Below are 8,432 nucleotides of genomic sequence, written 5' to 3'. Positions count from 1 at the left end.
CAAAATTAGTCTAATACTTATTTTATGATTTCTTTGTGAGATTAATTTTGATACATTAATATTAAAATATTTTATATAGTCGTATAATTATATTTATATTTTTAAATAATTATTTATCTAATTAATATAAAAATAAATTTTTTAAGTTAGAAGCGAGACTCAAATCCAAAATTTTTAGATAAAAATAATAAAATTATATCATTTAAACTATAATTCGTTAGCAAATAATTAATTACTTTTACTGATATAAATATTGCATAATTAAATACACGATTATTTATTTATTTTACACCAAGAGTAGTTATTTCTTCCCGGGTACATTAATTTGAATATTTTCAACTCAATCTTATGTAAGGTAGCATACGCTCACGACCTCAGAAAGGAAAGCAATAAAACACTAATTGAATTTTTTTTTGGTGACTATAAAAAACACTAATTGATTGAGATTGAGCAAGTAGTGATCATTATTATTAAACATTATATACTTCTTTAATTTGTTATATACATTTTCTTAAGTAGTCCTGTTCCCTTGTCGTTTGTGTTCCTAATTACCATGTGCTGATAATTGATACGTATAAATACTCTTTCTTAACTAGGTTTGTCCCCTTGTCGCTTGTGTTCCTGATTACCATGTGCTAATAATTATATACGCACTATTTTTCAATAATATAGCAGCCAGGTTCTATCTAATTACTTATTCTTTATTTATAGTTTTATACACATCAAACTTATTAACGCGGTTTCTGGTAATTTTACTAAGAATAGACAAGCAGGTTTCCTGTAACACCTGACATAAAAAATTGAATACTATGGTACTTGAATTTCTTTGTATAGGCTAGAGTAGTTGAATAATTAACCAACTACACTAACATTTATTTAAAAAAAAAAAGTTTGATAGATTCTACATCGACCTTTCATCAAAGTCTTCTGGTCAAAAGTCTTTTATTATTATTAGTCCATTTATATAAAAAGATTGTAAATTAGGATTTTCAAACTCCAAACGGATTTATATGCCAGGAAACAAGAATTTGGTCTAAAAGGTATATATACTAGCAAGAAAATGAACTAGAATATCTAGAAAAATATAGCAGACGATGATGAGAAGAAACGGAGATAATTTTTTATATATATGTTCCCTTTAATCTTGAATGAAATTTTATATGATATTGAAACATTAGATGTGCGAGTCACGTTGGCTTTTGACTCATAACTCCTTAGTAATTAAAAACGTGTCTGAAAGTAGTTTACTTTCAAATTAACGAAGTCAACTCACACGCTTCAACTTACTCGTTCATTTACTAATAGTACATCTGAAAACGTATGAGTAACAAGAAATGACAACGCGCCATATATATAACAATCAATGAATCACGAGCACATATCCATGAGTGAAAAAACTGAAGTTAATTTGATTATAAATTAATTATCTTGTTTGATTTAATAATTCATAAAAAAATGAAAATGAATTGATTTCGAAATCTAGTAAAATTTTATTATTTTATATTTGAAGCACACATATTTTTTTATAGAATTTATATAAAATTAATCAATTTTGGATTATTTAAACAATAAAAAAAGATTAGGAAGTCTAGGAATCGCTCACCCTATTAAATCATTCATCATGTTCGTGCATTTCGTCAATGTTTAGCAGTGTATACTACAAGGGAAATTGATATTAGCGGTGATTTTTTTGGGTTTGCGGCAGTTTAAAACCGTTGCTAAACAGAATGTCATCAGCTAAAGGATTGCCCTTCTTAAGGACACGAGGATTAGATTTTGCGGCAGCTTTCAGCAACTGCTGGTATAACCACGACAATTCACATATTTTGCGTGCATAGGATTTGCGGCGCTTTCGAACTGCCGTGTTATGGCCAAAGGTGATTTTTTCCCTTCTTTCGCAGCAGTCATTAATCGCCGCTATTTGGTGCTGCGATTTTTTGAAAATTTTTAGCGGCGGTTCATTTTAAACCCGACAATTTTTCAAAATTATTTTCGGCAATTACAAATCGCTGCTATTTATTGCTGCTATTTTTTATTATAAAATATTTTAATTTGTTTTTCTTTAAATATATTTGGAATTTTTTGGATTATTTTTTAATTTTAAAAATCTTATCAATTTCTATAAAAATCTAAATAGAGGGTGAGAAATCATGAAAATTTAACTGTGAAACAAACTAATTATTTATATTAATATTAAAAAGTATTTCACTAATTAAGTGTACTGTATAGTTAACTTAAATAAAACACATACTTCAAATAAAATAACATATAGTACTAATTTCTATTTTTTGCTATGTCCGTCCAAAGAATTCATCCGTGCAGTAATGTCTGGTCCGTTGAATCAAATAACTTAAAACACCCTATATGCTTGCCTCTTCATCTTCTCTGCTGCTAGATCGTCCTCCATTGTCTTTCTTTTCAATTTTTCTGCTGCTATTTCATCCTCATTGCCTTCCTCTACTGCCTTCTTTTTCAATTTCTTTGCAACTACTTCATCATCCACTGCCTTCTTTCTAAATTTTTTGGTCATCACCTCTGCCTGTAGTTCAAACAGCATCCTTTGGGCCTCCTCTGTTTGAGCTCCATCCACCGGCAGCTACAAACTCGGATGGACGAGTTGACTTGGAGTTGGTCCAAAACCTACGTCACACACTCTACTCGAGTACTATTTTTCAAATGTTTGGGCAAGGGAATCATTTTCAGATAATATTCTAGTGGATTCATCACGCTGCTCAATCTCAATTTTTTTCTACAGACATAAATAAGCATATATAATCAATTACAGGCTAGAGCATACTCAACACAACTTTATAAATAAATCCAATGAGAGAGAACATAAAGGATTAACGCGTAGTAGTTACACTAATCCTTCGAGCTTCGTCATTTATATAAGAGCCATTATGTCGTTTATGCACTAAGGTCCACAATTTTTCTCTACTAATTCTCTTTCCTTGTAGTTCTGACTGTAACAATACAATTTATACCATAACCATATTAAACCCAAATAAAGAAGATGCAGTCCAAAATATAATTCAAAAATGATTTAAACCTAAATTACCTCTTCTTCAATTCGCCTCACCAAGCTTTTAGAACTGCTAGTGTGAGTGTAAAGTTGCTTCGATCGATTCACAGCATTTTTCCTGCATTTTTTCTATTATGCCATCAAAAATAAGATTGATTAGAGAAGAAACTTGTCCATATAAGTGTACCATAAATAGTAATATTTCATAACGATATCAAAATAGGTTACCTTTGTGTTAGGGTCATTGCGATAATCATGGAACCATCTCTAATGCTCTTTATCAATTCCTACCGGGCTCAGAGGCAGTAGGGTTGGGCTCAAAATTGGGCTCAAGTACAGTGGGATTGGGGTGGAATTTTAGCATAGGTGTAGTGGGATTGGACTCAAGTGGTGTCTCTTATATGTTTGGATCATACAATTGGCTTAAAATAGTGCTAGCATCCTTAGCTAATATAACCTATGGTTCACTGTCACCTCCTCCACTAGCATATTTACCATCTTCAGACAATTCCATGACATTTATAAACTCAGGCTCAAAAGGACCATGCTCAAAATAAATGTAAATGACATTGTTGTTGGAATGGTAGTGCTTGATCATATCCCTTAAATCTTGGTCCGATACCAACCTCCTCAACCCGAATTTCAACCCTTCAATTGGGTCTAGATACCAGGTCGTATCAACTTTGTCATACCCCAACTCCTTGAAGTAACCAATCACCGCAAAGACATCCATATAATCTTTATCTATCTAAATCCATTCATCAGTCAAGTTGCTTGTGTAGATAATACTGCCATCAGCGACTATCTCAAACTTTTGACCATGGTAGAAAACAAGTGTCAGGCGATCACTCTTCTAAAGAAAAACATAAAAAAACCCAAAACAGAACCATCGATATTCCCTTATAAACAACCGTATTCCAGAAAAAAAAATTGTATGCTAAAATTTCACCGATTAAATAACAAACATATACTCACAACTACACCACTATAAGAAGAACGCTGAGAACCATTAAATTTACCGTCGAATTTAGTATCGTACATTAGTGTCGGTTTTACTGACGGATTTATGGACGATTTTCATGTGGAATTCATCAGGTCAAATTGTTACCGGTAAATTTTTTATTTCGATGATAAATTTGTCGATAATAGTTGTAGAGAAAACAGGAAAATAGGCGCGAAATGTAGCGTAGTATTTACCAGTGAAAAAATCCACCGATAAACTCATTTTAGTGGAATGCTGCGTTTTGGTGATCACAATGAGTTACCTTCAAATTTATCTATTGGTAAATTCGACGGTAATGAGCCCTAAAATTCAAGGCACGAACCCTCTCCCCTTTCGTTTTGAAATCTGGTCTCTCTCTCTAACCTCTTTTCTCCCTTTGTCTCTAACCCTCTCCTCTCCCAGCCGCTTCACCAGCTCCGTCGCCACCGGCCCCTCCTGTCACCGCCTCTTCTCCCCCTTATTGAAACCATCCCGTACCTCCTCTCCCCTCTGTCACCCGTGACTTCCTCTCTCTTTGTTCACGTGCTGCCATCCAGCACCACCGTCATCACTGTCCAGCACCGCCATTGCATCTCCTTCCCCTGAGTTATTCTTTCACTGTTTTCTTCTCAGGTTCAATGGTCACTCTTTTCCTTGTTTAAGTTAATTTAGGATTTAGTTATATGTTAATTTAAGATTTAGGATTTGATTATTATATGCTTATTTAGAATTTAGTTATATGTTAATTTAGAATTTAGGATTTGGTTATCATTTACTAATTTAAGATTTAGGAATTAGTTATATGTTAATTTAGGATTTAGAATTTGGTTATCATATGCTACTTTAGAATTTAAGAGTAAGTTAAGTTTGATATCAATAATTAAGATGCACTTTCAAGTAAATTTATATGAGCATAAATTGCTTCAAATTTAGCACTATGGTTCCAAGTAAAGATAGATATAGGTATATGCTAAGTAAAAGTGCATGTTATATGTACAACATTATATATGTAGTATGAATTTAAGTATGAAAACAAAGTAAATTTGGAATAAAAAGATAGATGGTGATGGAGGTATGAAGTTTCTTCACATGGCTTTCAAACAAAAAATTAAATATAAATAGTATGCACTTCCCTAAAGTTGTTTAGTTATAGTGACTTTTGAATTTTTCAAAGGCCAAGTGTGATAGTACATACACAAGAGAGAAATATTTATTGTATACTCTTATTTATATGTAGAGTGAATACTCAATGCAGCTCCTGATAATTTTTTTGAAGGACTACGAGGCCCCTAAACAAAAAAATACCCTTTCCGGCTCCTGATCCTTATTTTTATGAGACTGACTAGCCCCTAAAAAATATTGACAGAGAGGTTAATCAGTCTCATAAAAGTAAATATTAGGGGCCAGAAAGGGTTTATTTTTTTATTGAGAGTCTCGTTGTCTTTCGAGTTAATTGTCAGGGGCCATTTAATATTTTTTCTCTTATATGTAATAACTTCTATGAATTAACAAAAATCTTGCCTTTTCAATGTATATACAAGTTAATATATTCTGCTGAAAATGTTATTAATTTAATTGAGTTTTGAGTGATGCTGTAGATTGAGGTTGGTTGGATTTGTGAGAACTGTAAAAGTGGATATATATCCAAATTTAGGGGAGTTTATGTCAAAAAATTTTTTTAAATAATGTAAAATGTTGAAGGATTTGTCTAGTATATATGTTGATTAGTGTTAATAATATATTCTCTTTACAGACATAATGACAAGTAACAGAGGTAGATCGAGTGGGTCTCGTGGTCGTGGTAGAGGGAGGTTTCCATTGAATCCGCAGGGACTGCTTAGTCATCGCCATCTACCTCATAGACCCCTGTGACGTAACAAGCGGGTTTAGCAGACCACCAGTACATTATGTTCCCAAACCCGAACTACGTGCCTCCTTCTGCTATGCCCCTACAGATAAAGCGACAGAGCCTGCAGTGGGTGATTCATCTAATGTGTCCCAACAGGGTGCCCCTCCACCATCACCTGTTATACGGATAAGGATTTGGTCTGATGGCATGCAGGCATAAGTTATTACTATTTTAATGTCCTTTTTTTCCCAAAGATATGGAGACTCGAAACCCGCAACCTCTTAGGTGAGTATGGAGAGACTATGCCATTTGAGTTATAACTCATTAGCATTTTAATGTCTTTTATATATATAAGATTTATGTGTTTTATGTGTTTGTTAATATTATGTTTTTTCATTGATAGGTTTGCACCGAATAACAATGCATGTATACAGAAGATCTCCGAGGTGATTAAGTCAATGCATGACCACCTATGGCCGAGCTACACGAAGATCCCTACTGAGAATAGAGAGTGATGATTTCAGAAGTGGGTGGTAAGAACCCAATATTGTCGAATTAACTGTATTTGAATTTATTATATTTCGACTAACTAATGTTGTTGAACTAATTTGCGCAATTGAAATTTATATAGGATACAGAACATGATCTCATGATCAGGAAGATCTACGACCACCAGGTAGCTAAACGACTTCAGCAGATGATTATTGGCATTCGTCAAGGGTGTGACCACCTAACGATCTGGATCCATCCATCTATCAAGAAGGAACTGGAGGTCCATTTTAGAACTAACCGAGACCTTCAAGTATACCCATATGTTGAAGGACAACAATGAGAGATTTGCTAATGAGTGGTCTGCGGCTCATTATGTGAGTTTAAATTAATTCCAAGTTTGAAATTTATTCGGTTTAATGTCAATTAACTGTTATCCTAATCATAATGTGTGCTACACAGGAGGATTACATGCACAAATTGGAGGCTGCAACCCAGCAATCTCAGCCGCCTAATGGAAACGACGACCCCGACTCCAATACCTCAGTGGTAGATCTTGATAGGGTTTGGCGCGAGACCGCTTCTGATCCCAACAAGAATCACGTCTTCGAGTTGGGTTCGTTCTTTGCCAGCGGCTTCTGCACCTCCACGTTAGCGGATTCATATGCCTTTGCCTCTGCCACCAGCCCTGCCGATCCCGAGGAAGTTGTCGACTTGAGGGAGGAGGTGTAGAAGCTCACACAGGAGCTTCACCAACAAGCTCAGCAGTCTGAGCAGAGATACAATGAGCTTCTTGCACGCATGAGAGACACCGTAGCCATCAACTCGCAGATGACGGAGAAGTTGGAGCGACTAGAGTGTTTGCGAGAGCAGATGGAGATGTACAACCAGCAGATGCATGCTAGCTCTACAAGAAAAAACAATATTTGTAACAAAAAAATTGTTACAAAAAATCGAAATTTTGAAACAAAAGGATTTTGTAACAAAAAAGGGGGCCGTTGCAGTATGTCCCATTACAAAAAGTTTTTGTAACAAAAAATGGAACTGTGACAATTCAAAATAATATTTTGTAACAAATTTTTCTGATGCAAAAAACCAAAAGTTGTTACAAAAGTGATAACAAATTTTGTTCTTCAAAATATTTTTGGTGACAATATATTTTTTCCTATCATAAAATTTTGTTACAAAATATAACTTGATTTTGTATTATTTTTTTCTTTAGTTACAAAACACTATTTATTTTGTAATAATTTTTTTAATACAAATTATACACATAATTTGCCAAATTATATTTTTTTAATTAATTAATATTTTAACTAATTTACTCAGCAAGTCAACATTTATATAATATATAATAACATAAATAGTTCAAATATCTTTTATTTAATTAAGATTGTTTTATAAATCTTCAACATATAAAATTTAAAATATAAACTGACAAGACACATTGAAGAACCCTAACGTAAATACATAGGATAAGAAAAATAAGGAATTATAAATCAAATCAAATCAAATAATGTTTCAAAGTACAATCCTACTTCTCAAAATTTTTAAAAATTTACAAAGTGCTTCTTATGTTCCAAACTCTAGTGAGGATGCTCTATGGGTCACATTCTTACACCAGATTTGGTTTCAACTCAATCAGGTTAATATGAAACTTTATAGGAATTTCACAAGTTGCTACTACAATAAGGTGCCACAATAAAAAGCCTAGAAAGTGCAATCACTTAGTAAATTCATATAAAAATTATCATATAACTAAAAATTTATGGTGAACTACTAGAATTTTTAACTTCATACTACAATAAAACAAGAATGTACAAATTTATTAATTTTTACATAATTTTTTTCCAAAAAACTTATTTCAAAAATCATAAAATTTTATCTATTGAACCAAATGACTTGAAACTTCACAGGAACAACTAGGCTCATAAACCAAACTACTCAAATTGGTTCCAAGTGAAAAGTAATTGCGGTTTGTTATGATCACACAAAGCATCCATCTAAACAAAACAAGACAAATTTGCAACAAAGTCTTGAGAGAAAAAGTACAAAGTATGGTACCCATTTTGTTATGTTTCAATTTCAAC

Source organism: Arachis hypogaea, chromosome 3, assembly GCF_003086295.3.
Source record: "Arachis hypogaea cultivar Tifrunner chromosome 3, arahy.Tifrunner.gnm2.J5K5, whole genome shotgun sequence".
Lineage (NCBI taxonomy): Eukaryota > Viridiplantae > Streptophyta > Magnoliopsida > Fabales > Fabaceae > Arachis > Arachis hypogaea.
This window is presented reverse-complemented; position numbering follows the sequence as displayed.